This window comes from Kogia breviceps, chromosome 18 (assembly GCF_026419965.1).
Source record: "Kogia breviceps isolate mKogBre1 chromosome 18, mKogBre1 haplotype 1, whole genome shotgun sequence".
Lineage (NCBI taxonomy): Eukaryota > Metazoa > Chordata > Mammalia > Artiodactyla > Physeteridae > Kogia > Kogia breviceps.
Genome location: NC_081327.1, coordinates 56,043,180 through 56,065,610, shown reverse-complemented (window position 1 = coordinate 56,065,610; position 22,431 = coordinate 56,043,180). Strand labels below are relative to the sequence as shown.

The 22,431-nt window shown below is 52.5% G+C and overlaps 1 protein-coding gene across 1 annotated transcript in view; it reads left to right on the top strand.

The window, feature by feature from the left end:
* Nucleotides 1-22,431, top strand: part of C18H16orf95 (chromosome 18 C16orf95 homolog) — a 453,505-nt gene that overhangs the window by 407,326 nt on the left and 23,748 nt on the right. The window contains exons 2-3 of the transcript XR_010837980.1: nt 10,966-11,124; nt 20,870-20,993. The gene's annotated coding sequence lies outside the window, so the exon portion shown is untranslated. The remainder of the gene's footprint in view (nt 1-10,965; nt 11,125-20,869; nt 20,994-22,431) is intronic.

The window sequence follows — 22,431 nt, the reverse complement described above, 5'->3', positions numbered from 1 at the left end:
CTTCCCAAACTCCACTCTGAGCCCTGAGCCACTTTCCTCTCCCCCCAGGCCCTCATTCCATTGTTATGCTATAGACCTAGCTGCTCATTCGCTGAAGACTTTCCTTTGGGAAGAGAAAGGCAGCATTGGCAATTTTAGAATATTCTGCGGTGGCCCCAAGGGACAGAGGAAACCCATGAATACGTCTGTGTTTGGAATGTGTGTCCTGTTATCTGAGCATTTGGAAACCGTGTTCCCGCCCTCAAGAGAACTTATCAGCTACACAGGGCACAAGATATACCCAGTAAAATAAGTTGAAAATATAGTTGCAGGGCAGCAGCATTTCAACACTGGGAAATAAATACGAAAGAAATAAAACCAGAGGAAGAAGTCAAGGTAGGCTAAAGGAAGGCGGATGATTTTCTTGAGTGATCTGTAGCAGACACCATCGGGGCACCGCCTAACCTCTTCCAGCTCCCAGCACCCCCATCTCATTGGTGGAGGGCTGGCCGAGGTCCCCAGAGCCTGTTCTGCCTCCACACATGCGCGGCGGGACAGAGTTCCAGGGAATTAACCGCCCTCCCCCCACACAGGAGTAGCCCCCAGTCAGTGACTAATGAGGGGTGGCGTGTAAATACCCCAGCTCCCTCTCCTTGGGTGCGATAATTCTGAGGCCTGTGCTCTACATCATTTCCCAGATTAACTTGCTTCATAATGACACCCCCAACCCCTCCCCAGTTGACTCCGGGTCACTTCTCCAGACCTGGCCACTCCCCTGCTGGCGTTCCCTAGGATCACCACCCAGCTAAACAACTCACATTAGAATCCTTGTCCTGGGGCAGCTTCTGGGGATCTCAAACAAGACAGACACGAATAGCCCAACGGATTGGCCAAACTCACCTCTGAGGTCAGAAGGAGACACCAGCCCAGGAAGGGAAAGGTCCCAGAGGTTTGCCTAAAGAACATATTTCCTGAAGGTAAAGTCCTGCCCTTGACCCCTTCCCTCTCAAGAGCTCAGCAGCCCAACTCGAATAGGTGCATCCTCTCCATCCCACTCACGGATGGAGCAAAGGAGCTCAGAAAGACTTGGGACATTTTCCCACGAATTTCTCTTGCTGGTTGTGCCTTCTCCCGCCTCTGGCTCTTTCTATCCTACAAAACAGAAGCTGGGCTCACAGCTGTGCTTACTAGTGGGTACTCTCTGAATAAGGATGATAACACCAAGAATAGCAACATATCCTTAAAGAGGGCTTTACTCTGTGCCCCGCACGGGGTGAAGCACTTTTCATTCATCACTCTCCCTCCCACCCCCGGCGTTTCATCTGCACAGCCACGTGACGTGGTACTGTTCATATCCCCGCTTTGCATGTGAAGAATGTAAACCTCTGGAGCTCAGAGACCTTCACTGACTTTCCAGGGACACACAGCAGGGATGGAAGGAGCAGCCTGGCTCCAGAGCTCGCGCTCTTGAGATGTCAGGACCAAACGGACCGGGACCCCGGAGGCAGTAACTGACCCAGAATCAAACAGAGGCAACCAGAGAGAGTCCACTCTAACTAGCCTTTCCTGGACATGCCCTTGGGTGCAGTTGACCAAAGACCAGATGTTAGCCTCCAAACGCTTCATCTGATGGGTGGATGCATTGACCTCAAGTTACTCAGTGGTTCCAGACAGGGAAACAACACAGCCTCTTTGGTGTGGAGACACATGCTGAGGGATCTCTTTCAAATTTCCCATTATTTCCTAGTTTATCCTGGATGGAAAGCCCATGAATGAGGAAGGTGGTATGCTTCAGCCCCCAGTGCCTGACAAAAGCTATAGGGCAGGATCGGCAGCGGAATTAGAGAACGCTAACCCCTCCTGGAATCTTCCATGGAACGGATTCAAGCTGCTTCTCATCTTACCAGATCTTTCCGCCCACTACTGGAAGAGAACACGACGTGTTACGTCTCTGAGCCACTCGATCCTGCAGTCTACCGACGACCCGTAAGTGCTTCGTGCAGGCCCCACGCGCTGGCTGGCCGGCCTTTCAGCATTTCTCCCCGTCGACAGCTATACCGCCTGGCCTGCTGCTGCCCGCCGGGGGCACTTGTGAGGCCATCTCAAGGCGAGATGTGAACCCGGGAATCTCATAAGCATTTTGTTCACACAGTTGGCCTTCTTGTGAACTTGCAGCCCGCTTCTGTTCAGCTGACCCCCAAATTGCCTGGGTCACTGAGACAGGCCTGAAGGCCACGATTATAGCCCTGAGCTTGGGCTTCCAGCTACAGCCCAACACGCATCGGCTCGGAATCCTGGTGGGGTTACGGAATGAGCGAGAAAAAACTCTGAATGCGGACAAAATCGTGCAGCCAAACTGGCGTCCCCATCCCACTGGAGTGTGTGGGAACCAGAAGAATCAAGCTTGATTGGCCTGTTTTCCCTAAGAAAATGGCCACAAGGTCATTCTGGTGGAACCTCCTGCCTTGAGATGGTTCACGTCAGCCCCATTCGGAGTTCTGGCTGATGGGAACTTAAACATCCAGAGAGCCATCGCGCCTCTAACAGGGAGAACCCTGAAATGTTCTCTTCCCGTCGGGAGCGGAGGAAATGCCTTCTGGGGGAGGGCCTGTAGGAAACCCAGACGAGGGAACGGGCTCAGCACTCAGCACCCCTCACCTCAGCCCCGGAGGTGGTCCACACGATAAGGAAGTGATAACAGGGAGCTAGGGAGTGTGGAGCTGGGGGGAGCCCCAAAGTGGGGTTCACAGTGGGTGCTGGCCCCCTCGTCACCGTGTGACCCTGGGCCAGTTGCTTTCCCTCTCTGGGCCTGGGTTTGCTTGTCAATAATAACAATAACAGTAACAACCACAATAATAATAATTGCCGAATTTTAATAGTAATCAGTGCCCTTGTCCTGTTGTTTGCCCGGATCATCTTCCTTGAACCCCCCGACAGTAATTCTGTGAGGGAGGCGTTAGCATCTGTCTGTTTCTATAGATGGCGAAACTCAGACTTTCACGTGCTTAAGAGTAATGTGCAGCATTTGTTTAAACAAATGCAGAGTCCCCTTCCACTCGGTGTGACAGGTGTTTAGGATTCTGCTGCAAACAGTCTACAAGACTCTGAGAAACACCACCAAACCGAATGGGAGGCCGACGCGTCCTGCCCGCCAGCGCCCTCCCCACGCCCCGTGAAGCACCCCCCTTGTCAGGGCCGGGAAGCTCCAGGCTTCTGTGAGACAATGTGGTCGCCACATGCAGGGCCCCCAGCTCAGGCACGCTGGGTAAATGTTATTACAACGATAACAACGATTCCACTTAGGAAAACAATGATGGAAATCTGCATTAAACGACTTCAAACCGCTGGTACCTTCCCCTTTCCCCACTCACAGAGAAGAAAGGGATGCGAATTTGTCACTTGAACCGGCAGCTCTGGTTCATCTGGACTTCATCTTTTCTGCTATCTTCTTTATTAGCAGGATTTTTTTTTAATGAGTAAGTTTTGAACTACCAGGTGTTTTGAATTTTTGTCTTGTTCCCTCGCATACAGGAGGAAATTCAAATAGAGAGCGACGTAGTAATAAAAACCCAGTGGGAGGAAAGTGCAGCCTCTCCCCCATGGGGGTGCCTCTGCTCTCCCTGCGGGCCCCCCAGTTCTGGCTGAAGTCCCCAGCTCAGCCACTAGGAGTCGACCTGGGGGGCGTAATCGATTCCCCAGGCACCTCGCTGCAAGTCCTCTGTGAGCTCACACAGCTGCAGCACTGCGCCCCCCCCCCCCGTTAATTCCCACCGTGGGTAGACTCGGTGTCATCGCCCCCCGGCCCTGAGCTGATCCCTAGCAAGGAGGGTGCAGACTCACTGGCCTGTCCTGGTTAGTCCTGTAGAATCTGCTCCGCATGCTAGTTGGGGAAAGAAAGGAGAGAAAAAAGATGCAGTCTCTAGTGGGACCCCTGAAAAAGTCCTGGACCAGCTCTCCACCATGAGGAGTAATCGTGACCGAGCACGCTGCCCCACGCGGGACCCGGGAGAGGCTGTAAGCCCCACGTCGGCCCCACGGAGGGGCCCTGGTCGTCCCCAACCAGCGAGGCTCAGAGAGCAGCTAACCGAGGGGATTGCAAGGTCCAAACGCATGCCCCTGCCCAGCGACGGGCACAGATGGCACCTCTGCACAGCCTGGAAGAAAGAGGACGTCGGCCTTTCCCCAGGGGAAAGTCTGTCCACTTCTCTGGGGCTCTAGACTCTGCTGGTGGCCTTTCCAGGCTCATTCTTATCTCCGAAAATCTGGGCAAGGACAGGAGGAGGAAGCAAAGCTGGGCTTTTCTTTTTCTTTCTTTTTTTTTTTTTTTTTTGTCTCTTATTGGTCGCTTCGGGGAAGGGGTTTGTGCAGGAGGTTGAAATTAACTAAAATGAGGTGGGGATTAGCGTGGGACCCCACTGACCAGGTAATCCTGGGAAATGAGGGCCGACTTCAGCTCGGCACAGGCCAAGCCTCCCTTCTGGGACAGAATTAGACTTAAGGAGCCACTTGCTGATAAGGGTTAATCCATGGCTAAACGGGCCGGTACCAGAAGCAATTAACATTCCTCGACTCAGTTTCCCTTTGTCAGCAGAGCACTTGCTCCCGGAGCGCGACCCCCACTTGGCCGCAGTGAGCGCGTCCGCCGACTTTCCGTCCAGCACCGTCTCCGCGGGGCGGGGACACGCCGGGGCCGCATTGAAGCTGCTGTGTCAGCTGGGTCACCCCCATCTCCCCGCGTTCCTGCCCTAAAACAGTGACTCCTGAGGCACAGAGAAACCCTGCAGGTCAGCAGAAGGCAGTGTCAGGGATTTTCTGTGATGGGCTCCAAAACAGGAATGGAATAAAGAAGCCATTTATGGACTGAGAGTCTGTGGATGTCAAAGGGAAGACAGTTTTTCCCGTTTGGGGTTTTTTTTTCTTTTTTACTCACCCCTCACTACTCCCCAAACAGACCCCAAATGTCTCATCTCATTGGGAAAATTACAAAAAACGAGAAGGCCAGAGAAGATTCCGGAATGCAAAACCTCCAGAACATTCAAGTAATGATTAATGAGGAATAAAAACAAGTAAAAGAAGGAAGCCGGTCCACGTGCGAGGCTTGGACGGAGGCGTGATTTCAGCACCGCGAGAGCTTTGTGTCTGATTTGGTCTCGGAAAAGAGAACTGGGGGTGGAGAGGGGAATGTTCTGGAAAATGAATTCTTAGTGGCTGTGAAAGGTGAAGAAGGTGGGGTACCTTCCACTGTCATAGATTATGACGTATTATTTATAGCTTATTGCTCACTATTTACTTATGATAGATTACTGTTTATTATTTAGTTGTTACAGAGTATTATTAAGCCCCTCCTTTCAATGAATGCGTCCCTCCACAGTGCCTGATTCCAGATTCTCGCCTATCACGGCACTCGATTCTGAGATTCAGCCACGACCCGAATGACAGCCCGGCTTAGGTGCAATGACCCGTAGCGGTTAGCAACGGCCCCCGAGCAACACCTGCGTGAGCGTAACAAGTCACTGCCACCCCGCTGGCTGCGTCCTGCTTCCCTGCTCGCCCCTCGGCCTGGGCGCGACCACGACGTCTCCCACTGTCCTGCCGTGAAATTACAGATTGCCGGTATTTTCCCAGCCTGGTTCCGCCTGGTTCACCGCACGGCCCTGTCACCATTTCCTCTAATAGCCGTTACGCACAGGACTTCTCGATATCCAGCTGGAGCTTCCTTTGCCTCATTCATTCCATTCGTCTTAACTGTGCTGCCCAGGACCACAGAGTAAGTTCCCACTTTCCTTGGAAGGAAAAGGTTCTTCTTCGTTCGTCCATCCAGGGCACTCATTACATGTTAACTGCAGATGAGAAATGTCAATAAACAGAGGGCATTTCAGTTTAGCAGCGGCCACTGTGAGTCAGAGCTGAGAGACAAGTGGGGGAGCTTGGCATCCACTGAGACAGAAAGGTGAGGACCGCAGTCCTAATAGCCGGCGTCACGCCACAGTTGAGGGGCTGGAAGCTCGGACACGCTCGCTCTTGCTGTGTCCTCACCGCAACCGTATGCGGTCTGCATCACAGTGTCCACGCATCACAGACGCAGAATCCGAGGCTCAGAGAGCTAAAGTTACGGTGCCCAGGGTCACACAGCTCCGAGAGAAACGAGCTCCTGACAGCAGATCCTCTCTACTACCTTCTGTAGGTGATAAGAAAAGGATTGGATCGTGGGCTGCTCTCCCGGTCCAGTAAAATAGCTCAAGTTGTGTGTTTGTGTGAGACGTCAACGAGAGAAAGCAGGTGCGTTACCAGCAGGCTCGGGACGGCGTCCAGGACGCCTTCGGGACGGCAGGTTCCCTCCGTGCCTGGCACTGAGTCCTGGGCCTGCTGTAAACCCACAGCCAGGCCCATGCCCTGGACTCACCTTCAAGTTTCCTTTGAAACCCAGAACACTTCTTAACAAAGTCAAGCCTGTTTCCTTCCTGGTTCTCATTTTTCATCCACGCTCATACCACAAAGACCCTTTCAGAAAACACCGTCAGGCACAAACCCACCAGCCACACCAAGAGGATTCGAGATAAGGTTGAAAAACCCCATTCACTGAGGCAAGGGCTTTTTCCCATTTTCCCCAAGCCTGGCCCTCAGTGGTGTGGGAGCACCTCGTTCCTTTGGGTGGAGGGGGTGGGCAGGCTGCAGAGCCTTGGCTACTAAGGGAGGGAGAAAGAGGAGGGGCTGTGTGGAAACTGCATCTAAAGCAGCTGTTGTAATGATTCACGTCCACAGGGGCTGCCCCGAGCCAGACACCACGCTAAGAGCTGCTCACACATCGTCTCCACCCTTGTTATCAAATGACACACTCGGCACTTAATGCTGTGTAACAAACGACCCCGAGATCGCAGAGGCTTCCAGTAGCATATACGTGTTTCTCTCTCTCGGATCTGTGAGCCGGCGGCTCCGCTGTGGGCCGGGTTTAGATCCGCTCCACGCGCTGCCTAGTCTAAGACCAGCGGCTACGCGGGCTTGCCTTTCCCGTGATGGTGGCGGGAGTGCTAGAGGGTGAAGAGGAATCCACTGTGGCTCTCCAGGTCTTGGTTCAGAACTCACGTGCTGCCACTCCTGCCCACATGCCACTAACCAAAGCCATCACCACGGGGGAAGAGACGTACACCCCAGCCACAGTGACGGCCGGCAAGGTACAGAGGAGAGGCTGTCGTGAGCAGGTAACAGAACGGAGGAGGAACTGCAGGCTGCCAGAGGTAATCCCTGTTGAGCAGGGGCAGGGCCAGTGGATGGCTCCAGAGCCCAGTGCCGAGGTGGACACTCTGAACTGGAGGGAAAGATGCTCCAGTATTCCAGGCAGAGGCCTCACCGCCTCAGGGTGGCCTTCTAGACCAGAGCAGGTCCCTTTGTCGCTGGACACAGCAGAGGACAGATCTTTAGCTGAAGCCAGACTGCAGAGGTCCAAATCCTGGCTTTGTGTGGCCTCAGTTTCCTCACCTGTAAAATGGGAGCAGCCCTGCCCCTACAGCACAGGGTTACCATGAAGATTAAAGGGGCTGGTATTTGTGGAATGCCAGAGGAGTGCCTGACCCACAGGAACCGCGCTGCATGAATTCGCGCAATCTCAAGGAGTCAAACAAAAACGCATCAATCACCGCAGGCCGGGCAGTGAGAAGGCTGGACACGTGAGAGCCCAGGCTGCAGGCGTCAGACGGAGGGACACCGGGGGATCACTGAGCACCTTCCGGGAAACATTCACGGGGGGCTTAAGGAGCACGAGACCCGGTCCCTTGGGTCTTGTCCACCTGTGGCGAGATGTGGCGTAGCGGTTGGGAGTGCTGGTTTTTCGAGTCAGTCAGCCCGGGCCCTGGCGCTCACGGTGTGACGTTGGGCAGAGGCCTTGTACCCTCGGAGCTCGGCCTCCTCTTCTGTGAGTTCCACGCTGCGTCGGCGTCGCTGAGGATGAAACAAGATAAAGAGCGACAGGTCAGATGCAGGGCGGGCAGCGGGGAGGCCCCGGCCGCGTCCTGGTCACGCAGACACTCGAGGCGCACACACGCAACAGCGCCGCTCCCCTCACTCGATTTTGTTTGTTTTGTGAGGTACTTACTTATCATAAAGCACGTTTTCATTTTTTAACGTAAAATGAAATGAATCAGTAAGTGAATTTTTAGAATTACTTAGCTTTATTTTCTAATGTGATAAATATGATAGGAAAAGCTCTTCAAGATCCTGAATCAAAGGACCTGCTGTAGAGCACAAGGAAATCTACTCAATACTCTGTAATGGCCTACATGGGAAAAAGAATCTAAAAAAAGAGTGGACATGTGTATATGTGTAACTGATTCACTTTGCCGTACACCTGAAACTAACGCAACATTGTAAATCAACTGTACTCCAATAAAAATGAAAATAAAAAAAATCCTGAATCATGTTTAAGCGTGTCAGGTGTTTCTGGGATCAAAGCTTTGAGAACTGTTGGTTCTAAGCAGTGATTCTGAAGCCTGGCCGCACACACTGGAATCACCTGGGTCCAGCGCCAGCGTGTGTGGTTTACTCTGTCTGCCGTTGGGCTCAGGTGACAGACTCTTCAAAGCTTCAGGTGATTCTCATGTGCTTCCGGGCTGAGAGACCAGATCCAAGGCCCTTGAGACTCCAGGTTGGAAATGCAGTGTCCTGGGCCCCACACCAGGCCTTCAAATAAGCATCTGCATCTGAACGAGAGCCCCAGGAAAATTGCTCACGGAGCGAAGTTCAGGAGGTGCTGCTTTAGATGATCTCTGAGCCCCAAACTCCAGTTGCACGCCGTCTGTTGTCAGCTCTCTGTCTTCCACGAGCAGGGTTGCCACGGTTAGTTTTCCTTTTTGCAGTCAACACATGGGTTGTTTTAAAAGAATACCAGGTTAGACCCTTCAAAATAAGTAAATAGAAATGATTTTGTAGTTACAGATTGTATAGATTACCCACAACTAGTAAACTTCTCTCTCTTTACGTTCTCGTGACTTAAACACAGCTAACATATATGTACTCTTCAGCTGAGGGAGAGGGAGAAAGGGCTGACGGCTTCTTTTCAGCATCCTCTCTGAAGGACAGTGAGTTCCTACCCCTTAACTCAAGAGAAATGCTTCTTTCAACCAGGGACACGTGTCGTTGTTCTAAACACGTATCATCTCTTGGGCTTCCCTGATGGAGCAGTGGTTAAGAATCCGCCTGCCATGCAGGGGACATGGATTCCAAGAAAAATGGATAGGAAACAGAACTGTAACTGTGACTGAGCTGATTCCATCAGTATTCATTCAGATCTTGTGATTTGATTCTAGTCTTTTATGTGTTCCTCAGTTTCCCTATTTGTGAAACATTTCCATTATGACCATCTGTTAATAAAATGCCACATCTTTCCAAAAAAAAAGGTCCAGGAAGATCCCACATGCCGCGGAGCAGCTAAGCCCGTGCACCGCAACTACTGAGCCTGCGCTCTAGAGCCCACGAGGCACAACTACTGAGCCCACATGCTACAACTACTGAAGCCTGTGAGCCTAGAGCCCGTGCTCCACAACAAGAGAAGCCACCGCGATGAGAAGCCCGCGCACCGCAACAAAGAGCAGCCCCCGCTCGCCGCGACTAGAGAAAGGCCGCGCGCAGCAACGAAGACCCAACGCAGCCAAAAATAAATAAATAAATTTTTTTTCTATAGAAAAGGCATATCATCTCAGCGCTAAGATTTTCCCAAGAACTTTTCACCGTCCAAGGAGGTGGCTCTGGTTCAATGATAAGAGCTGTCCTACATGAAAAAACACCAATTGACTCTCCAGCTCACCACCCTATTAGGAGCTGTGTGGCCCTGGGCAGCTCACATCACCTCTCTGAGCCCGCGTCCTCGACAATCAAATAGTACGAATCCCAAGTGTCTCACGCGGGTGTGGTGGGGATGAGACAAGCTATCAAATGTAAACAGTTCAAAGTGCATTATTGTTTTGCATTATTATTTTAACCGTAAAGTATGATCGCAGAGGGAAGGCATGTTCCATACACAGACTTCAAGGGGAGAAAAACACAGAGAAGTGCAAAGGATGGGCCAAAACTTGCCAGAAATCCCATTCCAGTGTTTAAGAAGCTTGTCAAACCCACGAGGGGGTAGAGAGGTGCTCACCACATCGCTCTGTGAGGAGTCCTGGCTTTGGTGGCTCCACATGCACGGGCACACGTGCCCGTGGGTTTATGCGTGAGTTGGGTTAACGTGGCAGTGTGCAAAGCAAGGGCCGGTTGAGCTCTTCTGTGTGTTTGAATTAGTTCATTATGATAAATGGAATTTTGAAAATTAATCTTACGGTATGTTAATTTTTGAATAAAAATTTTGTAAATGACAAGAAAAAAAAGAGCAGGGATTCTCTATTGTTATTCTCTTAGACATGTCTAGCACATTTAATGCAAGTGTTCTGTTCATACAGTGACTGTTTCTCGGGACTTAGGGCTTCAGCGATGGGGCTGCCGGCACCTTCAAAGGCCTGTAGGGCTCCTAAGAGCCTCCTCGTTTGCCCGATGTTTCTTTCAGGGAGTGAGTCTTAGATTTCTTGAACACAGGGTGGCAGGGGCGGAACGTGTGGGGTGCCCTCGAGTGTCGGGGTGTCCCTTTCCCGCTGGAAGTGGGGTGACAGCAGCCAGCGGTTAGGGAGTCCCCAGCAGACGTCGGGCAGCAGGCTCGGGCGCAAAGCATGGGCTCCATCACCCACACATCAGTTTGTGATCATGGATGTTGCTGCCTGGTTTACAGATGACTTTTTTTAAAGTTTCATTTTATATTGGAGTATAGTTGATTAACAGTGTTGTGTTAGGTACAGGTGACTTTTCAGCTTGTCCAGTTAGACGACTGGCCCAAGTTTACAGTGAATTAAGTGGTAAAGTGGGCGCATTGGCTGTGAAGACAGGTCTGCAGGCTCCAGAGGCCGGAGCGTTACAGGACTCGGCCTCTCTGCCAAAGACTAACCTCGGATTCTCACTTTCTAACAGGGAGGCTTAAGCCTGGCAGACTCCACGTCCTGCTACACTGCCCTCTACCCCCTGGGCGGTGACGCCCCGAGGGAAGGGCCCATTTCTCTCCGTCTCTGCGCCTGCACAGCCCTGCACACACGTGGGCCCGGATGATTCCTGGAGGAAGCGACCTCTTTGGTGAGTGAGATTCCGGTCGGTTAGCATCGTGGGTGGTGTTTCTTCCCTCTGTCTTCACACATTGCTTTAGTGTCATGGCTCCTGCTGGTCTAGAGGAGAGGTTTAGGAGTAGAACGCAGAACCTTGGACAGCCCCCGACCCGCCATTTTTAAAGGAAAACTGGCGTGAGAACTTGTTTTTCAAGCTGGCAAATGCCGTACAAGCGAAGAGAGGTGGGCGCGGAACTGCTATAGCTGTTATATTTTCTCTCAGGACACCCCGACACCAGAAGGGTGTGCTCAGTGTTTGGACATTGGCTCTGGTGTGTGTCAGCTAGCTGGGAAAACTGTCCTTGAAGGGCCACAGACAGATGTGAGCGCTAACATCCTGGGAGTCCTTGCCGTAAACTTTTTGATCTGGCCTCAGTGTCCCAAGGGACAGCTCTGAATCGGGCGGAAGGGCCAAGTCACCAGACCCAGACGTGTAAAACTGCAGGGCCGAAGGGGCCGAGGATGATGTATCAGTCAGGAAGGGCCAAGACTCGCTGAAGTAACAAACAACCCCCAAATTCTGAGGTCTATTTATTTATTTTTAATAAAGGCTTATTTCTCACTCATGGGGCAGGTCCACTGTTGGCCGGCAGGGGCCTCTGCTCAATGACTGGATCATTCCAGTTGCGCCGTGAGGGATGGGGGATGTGGAGGGTCTCACGGCAGCACTGAGGCACCCCAGCCCAGAAGTGACCCATTTCTCACTGGCTCATGACTCATTGGCCTGAACTAGTCACCCAAAAAGGCAGGCAGTGCAATCCTACCAAAATCCTGGACAGGAAACTACTGGAAATAGTTGGCAAACACAGCACATGTGGATATGACAACCACATGTAGCAGTTAGATTTCTGACCGATTGCTAACGGCTCACAGAGAGCGGGGTTGAGAAGGGTTCAGAGGTCTGCCGGAGACCGTGAGCTGACCAAGAAGTCGGGCCTGGGGTGGGTGCTGGCCTTGAGGGTCGTACGTTCCAGGGAAGTGCCCCTCTGGCCAAGACCAACCTCCTCGTCTCGCCGGTGAGAGACCTGGGGTCCCAGAGGGAAAATGGCCGTACAGGTGACCCAGCTAGTTAGTGGCAGGGTGAGCTGGAACCCAGGGTTTGTTTCTCCTTCCAGCTTATTTATCGTGCTACTGCTTCTAGGGCTCAGCCGAAAAATCAGACCCTTCAGAGTTTTCATTTCCTCCCTCTGTTACATACCAAGGTTCCTTCTCACTTGTTGAAAAATAAAAAAAGCGGTGCGGTCACTTCGTGACCCATTCCTCTCTCTTCTCAAATCTGGAGGCACTGACCCAGGGGGGCCACGTTGAATGCTGGGTGTAGAGCTGTTGACGTGAATGAAAAAAACAAACAGAGGAAGAAGATCTGGCTGCATCTCCGTTGTTTGTTTGCAAGACCGAAACTCTCCTGTCCTTATTTTTCAGCGGACGGTCATGTGGCTCAGCCCCACGCTGGCATTTGGGGCTGTAATTCCCACCAAATGAGTCAGCAGAGAGAAGAGCACAGGGTTTTTCAGCAGACATCTTTGAGTCGGTGCCCACTACCATTAAAAAGAAGTCCTGTTTATAACGCGACTCTGTGATAAGCGCAAAGCCCCGTACACCCCATGCCTGGGGCCATCGGCGTCCCTGGGGCCTGACCCCCCCCCCCCCGCCACCACTGTTAAGGGTAGACACAGCCGGCTCGTTCCAGCATGGGAACACTCACTTGCTTCCTTTTCGGAGAACAACATCGGCAGCACTTATCAGAGCTGGAACACCCGTAACGGCCTTTGGAAACTGACTTATATTCCACCCTGGGATCCTGGAAGAGTGTGCGTGTGCACCTATACACACGCACGCACACGCATGTGTGCCCATGTGCCCGTGATGAGTATGTGCTGCAAACGTGGTTTTGTCCACCTCAGGCAGGAGCAGCTTCAGCTATAGATACAGCCAGCTGTAGCCTGCCTGCTGGTTCAAGCGCTGAACACCTGGGGCCTAAATGCCACTTCCAGCCCAGAAAAGGAGCCTGTCCATGGCTTATTTATACTAATGTGTAAATGACTGACACTGTTTTTTTTTTTTTTGGAGCAAGTCTCAGTAGGGCGGCGCTGCTGAGAGTGCACAAGGTCACAGGGGGTTAAAGGTGTGTTAAAGGGGAGAGGGAGGTGCATTAAAATAGAGGAGAAAAAGCACAAGCAGAAAGTGGTGTAGGACGGAAGGCAGACTTTTCTCCTATCAGACACTTGCCGAGAACCGATGTGGATCTCATCATGACCGTGGTCTGAGCTGAGACCCATCCAGTCTCTCCTCACCGTGCTTGCTTGGCTGGAAAGCTTCCGGTTTGGGGCTGCGCTAGCCCACAGGCTTGGTGTTGTCCCCGGGCTTCTCTGTCTCTCAGACCACCCCGAAAGCACACCTGTGTCACCCCATTTAGACAGTCTTTTGCAAGCAGCAAACCTGGGCTCACAAAACCAAACCTCGTTCTTTGACATGTTGTGTTGAAATAAAAGGCAACCTGCAGGGGGGTGCTGGGGGCGAGAGCGGAACGGGGTGGGGTGAAGGACGCCGGGAATGGGAGCTGGGTCTCTTCGAGTCCCGGGAAGGTGGACAGAAATCCACGGAAGGGGCCTGGCCACAACCGCACTCAGGGTTACTTGAGTCTTTGTGCCTTTTCCCTGAAGTGCAGCATCTCACAAGACTAAAACTGTATCATTATTCTCAGGCATGGAAAAATAAATTGGGGCTGGTTTGGCTAATGCAACTCAGATGCGGTGCCTCTCCTCCCTTCTGCTGGAGCTGCGAGGGCTCGGCCCATATCTGATCTGGAAGAAAACCCACATCTCAGGGGCTCTGATACGCATCTCCGCTCAAGCATGTGTGTGTGAGCGCGCCTGGCCGCCCGCCGATGTCAGGACATGTGCTTGGAGGGAGGCTGGTGGAGCTCTGCGGGGGAGGCCCCAGGGGCCGATGGACCCGTTAAGACGGCCCAGGTAGGATACAGGTGAGCTGGGCCACAGCCCTGGCCATCTGCTGGCCCAAGGGATGCCAGTGAAGCCTGTCTCTCATCGCCGCACGCGGTGGACGAGGCCCTGGGTGGTGCCGTGCACCTCTGGGGAGCAGTCCCAGCAGGCATTTCACCTCAGCCCTCGGTGGTGAGGTCTGCAAAGACCGTGTTTCCAAATAAGGTTGTATTCACAGGTTCCAGGCGTTAGGGCTTGAACATATCTTTTTGAGAGACACAAGTAACCCACTGTGGAGCTCTCAGACATATTCACTCATTTAACGCTCACAACAGCCCTGTGAGGTGGTCGCTGCTGTTATTTCCGTTAGACAGACGAGGAAGAGAGGCTCAAAGAGGCTACGTGTCTAAGCCACGATCGCTCAGCGTTTTGACATGCAGAGGCGGGGCTTGAACCCAGGCAGAATGTTCCAGATAGCCTGGGGCCACTATGACTAGTGCTGCTGTGCTCAGCCGTGCACAGGACTTTGTGTGGACATGTGTTCTCTTGGGGTGACATCGAGAGGTGGGTATTACTGGGTCATATGGTGCGTGTGTACTTGACTTTGTAAGATAGGCCATCCTGTTTTCTTCACGACGTGTGAGAGTTCTTGCTGCTCATGTGTTCGCCAGCACTTGGCATTATCAGCCTTTTTAACCTTAGCTGTCCCTAGCTGGCCGCGTGGGGATATTTCATTGTGGGTGTGATTTGCATTAAATGAGTGCACAGAACAAGATGCAGAGTAAACAGAGAGACAAAAAGAAACGAACCTAAAGCATTCAGATCAAGCTTCATAGCCAGGAGGAGTGCTGTACAAATACTGAGCTGTGACGAAGTTTCATCTGTGATGAAATGAGAGCCATGAGAAAAAACAGCCAAGGGGGCGGGAAAACCAACAGAAACCACAGCTCTCGCCATCTGAATTCTCGTGAATTCTTTTCCCGGCTCCGTTCCCCGCTTCCTACTCCCGTGTTTGGAGGCTTACCTGTCAATCGGAGCCCCATCTTGGCCACAAAGAGGGTCCCTCAGCTTCAGAAGAACCTGCGGCCTCGGAGAGCTGGAGAAACGGGCCAGCCGGCGCCGCCGTGCGTTCTGAGGAATCTCCGACTCACCGACATCCTTGGCCCTCGGTTGCCCGCTCCCCAAGGGGTGCCGACGGAGACCATCTCGCACAGGAGCAACGTGCGCGTGAACCCTTGTGCCGGGATTCGCTTCCCCGGAAACCCAGACTAACACGGGACCCATTGACTGGAAGGGAACAGAATATGTGAAACCGAGCCATTCTGAACAAAAATCCACAACGTACCGTCATATTCAGAGAAGGTACGCGGTAAATGCAAATGCGCACGTACACGTCTTGGTGTTTCATGGACACCAGCCATGCAGCCTCGTATGGGGAGGTCGCCAGCCCTCCAAACACAATGACGCATTTTACGGCCAAGCGTCCTAGCGTCTGTTGGCCTAGACACACCCTCTTACCCTTCAGGAGGAAGTGGCGGCCTTCTCTACTATGCGTCACTTGAAAGGAACTCTTAAAATACCATCTGAATGAAGAGCCCACCCAGCCTGTCCTGGCCACCCGCAAGGCCCCACATCGCATCCACGGCCGACTGGACCTTCATAGCCACGGTCACTCTCTTAAAACAGAAGCCCCCGCCCCGCAGAGTCGGGGGAACCACAGGAAGCAGTTCAAAACCACTTCGAGGGGCCGTTCTGCGTCCAGTGAGTGAGGAAGAGAAGTGGGGCTGCTCTTGCATTAAGAGGCCGTTTGCCTGGGCCGTCAGTCAGCGTGGAGCAGCCCCGCGTGCGGACGAGCTGCAGGCGGGGTGTGCGCCTCGTGCGCCCGGGCGGCCGGATCCGTTCCCAGTCCTTCGAACCCCGCGCCAGCACAGGCGTCGGCAAAGTTCCTTAAATCGCAGGAGGTGAACTTCTGCCTCTTTAAATCCCTGCAACAGTTCCACGGGGCAGCCCTGCACCCCCAATGGCAGCTCCAAACAGATTTCTTTCAGCCCTGGATTTGACCTAACTTCTCCCCACCCCACAGCTGCTTGTACTGCATTGTGTTGTGTTGTGTTGTGTTGTGCTGTGCCGTATGTTTCAGCCAGCTGTACACGAGGAGAACCTCAGCAGCTGCCCTCAGCAGCGTGGCTTTTCTCTGTTGTGTGTTTTTGTTTTGCTGCAGCGCTGCCGACCCGAGGCTTGCCTCACACTCTGTAAAATTCACAGCAGCCGTAAAAGCAAATACCAAGTTTGTCCGCTAACCCTGGTCTTTATTACAGTAACCGCCGTAATGTCGGCCAGCTGGGATGGTCCCAGCAGCCTGACACCCATCTGGGGGCTGGATGGGCCGGGCCTGCCTGACAGGGCTGCTGCCTTCCAGATGAGATGCCAGCTTCCACGGTGACGGAAACAACGAGGTCTTCACCGCTCGCTACTGCTTCTCTTAGGACAAAATGCAGAGGGAGGGAATGTTTCATTGGTAAAAGCCACGGTCAGAGTGAAAGCCCGAGCGCTCGCCGTGGCTGCGCCCACCGTCTCGGGGACAACCCCCTCCTCTGGTCAGCGGCCGCTTACTAGATTCCAGGCGCCAAGACGCTTCCGTGCAAATGACAGCTCAGGTCCCTTGTCTCTAGGACCTGACGTCTGGGGCGGGGCCAGGAGACCAGGAAGAAACAAATTAAACCACTCCTTAAATAAGCCTCAAAAGCAATCGTGCAATTAAACGGATCAAAACAAAGATGGCTCGGCGGGTTTGCGCAGGCCTGGCAGTGGGCGGAGGCTGGATGTAATCGTTTGTGAGGACGAAAGGTAGGGGACGTCTGTCCCAGAGCCTGTTCTGGACCCGGAGCTGTTAGTGACCCTTCAGCCTGGACAGAGAAAGGGGGAAATAAAACGAAGTAAAAACATTTACTGAAAACGGCGGCCATGTCCCCGTCCCCATGGCCACATCACTGCTCGTGTTCTGTGGCCTCCTTACATCCTGGCCCTTTTCAGGTGGGAGATTTGGGGCCATTTCCATCCATTTATCAAGGAGGCACTCACCTGGGGGAGGACCCTCCTCTTTGGTGCACTTAGACCCGAGCTTATGGAATTGAGGAGTGGCCTCCGGCTCTGATGCACAGGAAGTGCAGACTCGGGGCGCTGGGAGTAGAGGGAAGAGGAGGACAGACCCTCGGAGGCCTGTCCTGGGAAGCTGGACCCAAAGCAGGTCCTGCAGCAGAGGAGAAGCTCTGGTCTCCGCCCCCCCGCCCCGGGCACCGTGTGCGCCAGGCACACAGTGACACGTCTGTTACCCGCGTGAATGCCTGCCTGTGTTTTGACCAAGACTTAGGTCATACTTGAAGGCTTAGCCCAGGTTTTCCACAGGGCAGTGGGTGCTCGGGGACACATTTAGCCTCCAGTGAAGGAGCAGAGCCTTCCAAGGCTGGACACAAAGCCAGCGTTGACCCACGGAGCGTGCGCAGCTGCACGTGCAGCCCTGTCGCCTCCAAGCCTGGCCTTTTCTGTCTTTGCCGTGAGGTTTCCCAGTTTCAGCTGCCTCCAGTGACCTCCTTCCCGATGTAAGACTAAGCCCATTTTATTTGTACCATATGTCACAGATGCTGGTATGTGGCGTGGTTTGAGAAGGCTAAATCTGCCCATGGATTTGGGGTTTTTAGGGACCCTTATCGGGCTGGGACGGCTGACCGCTCTCCACCCGTCATCTGCGTATCCACAGGGGGCCTGCGGCGGAGTCGCAGGGTCAGGCTGTCTGTCCCCGCAGATGTTTACAATCTCAGAGGGGCTGGAGCCAGAATCCAGAGTGGTATTCGGAAGACAGCAGAATTAGGAAAGTCTTTCTTGCTTTTTCCCTAAGGTGCTCAAGGCTTGAGTTCCCAGGCTTCTGGATCAAGGCTGGTTGACTGGGCTCCCTCCCGGCATCTCGGCAGGAAGTGGTCTGGGAGGCTCTAATGCACCATCCGGCGGGATGATGACAGCGGGGGCGCTGCTGGGCCTGGCTTAGGGCCCACGGACTGTGAGGGCCATTGCAGTGCTGGAGGGACCACCCAGCGGAAGGCAGCCCTAGACCGGGCGACAGGCTGGGCAGCAGGGGGCTGGGGGCGGGGCTGTAGGGTCCCTGCAAGGCGGCAGGAGCCTGCGCTGAGCTGTAATTAGTCTCCCCAGGAGGCCAAGGTCACAACGAAGGTCTAGTCCCTGAGAAGAAGGGGAAGAGGCCGTGTCTGGGCTGACACCAGCCTGGGGTTTCCCTTTTCAATACAACTTTCGCTGCGTATTCAGGAAGTCAAACTAACAGCACTTCTCCATCACCTGATCTTCTAAAAGCTGGCAGAGTCTCTTACCATTGTGCTTCTGGCTCCTCTTCCGGAAGCTTCTGAGAGATTTTGCGTCTTACGAGAAGAGTGAGGTGCGATCTTGGGGGCATGGATATTTACGGCCATTATGGTCATGGCTCCTTCCCAAGAGGATGCTTGCTCAAAGCTGCCTTTTGGAATACAGTGACTTTTATTTCGTCTAAATGTAATCTTGTCATGCGTCCGTAGGAGCCTAGGGGACTGTCATCAAATAAAAGAGACATGCCTGGCACATGGTAGGCATTCGGCACTTTGTTGAATACATGAATAAATTATAAAGTTAAGAAAAAGGAAGCATTTGACGTCTACATCTCAGAGTTAGGCCAGATACCCTGTTATTTAAATGGAATTCTGTTTAGTGATTCAGTGTTTTTTGCCTGCTTATAGGTTTATTTCCCACAATTAAATAACTTAGATTTCTCTTTCAGGGAGGTACAGTATATTGATATATTCCACTGTGGTTTTTTTTTTTTTCCTCCAAGAAAGGCATATAGTGGTGTATTTTTAAGTATTGGTGTATTTGCTTCTTATAAATATCATTCATGCTTGCTTTTTAAAAAAATTTAAGCAGAAATTCCTAAGAAAGCAACCAACTGCCCAAAATGTATTAACTCCTCCAAAATAGGATTAATATTAATGTGGCTGTCTTTTTGGATGGCTTCCTGCATACATACACAAATATCGATAGACAGCTGAAGAGAGGAAGTTAATACACATGAGTAACACTATTTAAAACTGAAAACGTATTTCTTTTACTTGAATTTAATTGAAAAAATGTAAAGTAACACCAAGGGAATTGCCAGAATAATTCTTTACCACAGAAGATGGTGACACGGGGAGGGGGAAGGGTAAGCTGGGACAAAGTGAGAGAGCGGCAGGGACATATACACACCACCAAATGTGACATAGACAGCTAGTGGGAAGCAGCCGCCTAGCACAGGGAGATCAGCTCGGGGCTCTGGGACGGCCTAGAGGGGTGGGACAGGGAGGGTGGGAGGGAGGGAGACGCAAGAGGGAGGAGATATGGGGATATATGTACATGTATAGCTAGCTGATCTACTTTGTTGTACAGCAGAAACTAACACACCATTGTAAAGCAACTATACCCCAGTAAAGATGTTTAAAAAAAAAAAAAAAAAAAGATGGTGATTCCTAAAAATCACTGCAAAGCTAAGAAAAGTGGACGCCAAAACTGTGGGGAGGGGTGGCCCGAAGGCTGTGCCCTTAAGGCAGTGCCATTTGACCCCCCACAGGCTCCAGCTTCCACGCGGCCCCACTAGCCGCCTGTATCGCGTGTCCCTGGACGGGACCCATACGATATAAACTGTGTTCTGAATACTAACCCCCCGCAGGTGTAAAGTTCCATATTTAGGGTTTATACTGTCTGGGGTGAATCCTCTTCTGTAACAACAATGGCCCCAAGTGTGCGGAACCCCAATCTATGTGGAGTTCCTGGCGTCGCCCTCACTGCCCCCCAGTGTCTTTTTCTGTCTTCTTTTCATTCGGCTCCACGTCCTCGAGGAATTCTCCAGTGCCCTGGTGGGGGGAATGAGTGTAGCATTCGGTGTTTTCTTGTTCTGTTCTCAAAAATACCGATTTGCTGCCCTCGTACTTGACAATGTACCTGGACTTCATGTTCTTCATCCTGTTTTCTTTTGCCCAAAACTTTGGGGAAACTGCTCCGTCATCTCCTGCCATGCAGTGTGGAGCTGTGGAGTCCCTTCCACCAGCACTTCTAATTCCTTGTTAAGGGGAACGTTCCCACCTATCTCTAAACAGTTCACGTCTGGTGCTGCCTCCAGATACGGGCTTGTCTTTGTCCGCCCTCACGGTCCACCCTCTTCTCTCTGCTTCTGGGGACCTCCTCTCTTTGTCTTTTTCCTTTCCAGTCGCTGTAATCATCTCGAGACTTTCCTCTGTCTAATTTGGCATCCACGGCTACTCTGTTCCCTGCTATCCTGAAGCAACACCGGGAACTGTGAAATCCCGGTTTCCCCGTTTTTCAGCTCCAGTGACTTCCAAGGCCACGTGGCCAAAGCTGAGTTTCCACTCCTGGTTTGTCCGATTCCAGTGCCTGGGTTCAAAGGATTCACCACGTACTGCTCAGCTTTTTAAACTTGGATTCTGAAAGACTCTATGTATCTCTGTGTATTTTTTTCTTGAGGTACAATCTTTCTTGGGATATAATTGACATATGCCACTATGTAGGTTTCAGGTGTCCGGCATAATGATTTGACTTACATACAGATACGTAATTTGTATATTGGGGAATCAATATTTCACTCCAAAATGCCACCTGTATCTGAGCTTGCAGCTTTCACTGCCCTCCTCCTCCTTCCCCACCCTCCTCACTGTTCATTTTTTATTCTGTGTCCATAACCAGAGAGCCTCTCTACTCAAGTCCTCCCTGGGGCTGATCCCGTTGAGCTGGATGTGACCGAAGTCTTGTTCTATCAGATGTTGAAGGTTTAACGTGAGTGAAGGCTGTGGTAGAAAACATCTCACAGGTTTGGGCAAGTTTTTTTCATTATAGAAGTATGCCATTACGTTTTAGGTTTCTGGATAATATGTGTATTCTTTTGCCCACACAAAGAGCCTATATTATTAGAGCCTCTAATAATAGGTGGGTAAATCCCTAGGTAGTGTAATGATGTCTCTGGGGTTTTCTGCCGGAATCCCTGCTCTACAGACTGACATTTCTCTCACCTGCTGGGTTAGAAATGCAGGATTCACCAGTCAGTATGGACAGTTTGGCTCCCTGGCCATGCCATGCCTCCCCGAGGATTTCTGACAGGGTGACAGAGCCAGTGTCAAAAAGGCTGAAGCTGTGAGGCATAAACTCAGTCCCGGCCACACCGGCTCTGTTCTGAGCCTCCACACACCAGCCCCAGTCCTGTCCCAGGACCTTTGCACTTGCTGCTGCCACCACCTTGCCCTCTTCCCCTCAACCAGCTGGGCTCGCTCCCTCATTTCTTTCAGATGGTGTCTTCCAAAACATTATCTCATCAGAGGGAGCTTCTCTGACCGCTGCATTTAATATAGCACACACACACACACAAAATCACATGCCCGCACATTTACACTCACAGGTACACACCACCACACACACGTGTGCATGCGTGCGCAAACACTGCTTCCCTCTTTCTCTTCCACCTTTCCCTCTCTGCTTTCGATTTCTCGATTGTCGGTCCCTGTCACATCCACTGATTGTTTTGGTTTCTGTTCCCTCTCTAACTGCCCAAGGAGCTCAGACCTCCAACAATCCCTTCTTTTCATTGCCTTCTTTTGGGGGGAGGGTAGATGGAAGGGGCTGAAATTGTGGGGGAAAGGTAGGAGACACATTAATAAAGAGGACACCACCACCAAAAAAAAAAAAAGAATCCCACCCACAGATATGCACACACTCCTACCCTCACCCATAGAGGCCTTCTCGCACGCACACGCTCACGCACACACAGACGAACACACTCGCGCGCTCATCACTCTTCTACCTTCGCCCTCTTCACTCTCCATCGTGCCCTCATCACCCCCTGCACACACAGCGGAAGCTCCAGAAGCCTCCCGCAGGGACCCCGAGTGGCCCCCAGCCACTCAGTGAAACACACTAACCACATGTGCAGTGGATGAACGCATGCGTGACCACGCGGGGGACAAGCTCGGCGCCTTGCGTGTGAGTCGGAGTCAGGCACAGGGGAGGCGGTTCAAATCCCACTCCCTCTGTCACCGACTGCCTGACCCCCCAGAGCCCCCTCGGGTGCAAACGGGGACACTCAGGGAACTACTGGCGGTCGTGAGAAGAGGAGACGGTGCCCTCACTGCACCCCGCGGCTGCCGGCGGCTGCTCACACAGCCTGGTGTGGGGCTGCCCAAGTGGCGTGAACGCGCCACGCTCACGGCCGAGGATGTTTGTGTCCCCCCACTGCCCCCCCGCCCCGCGATTGTGCC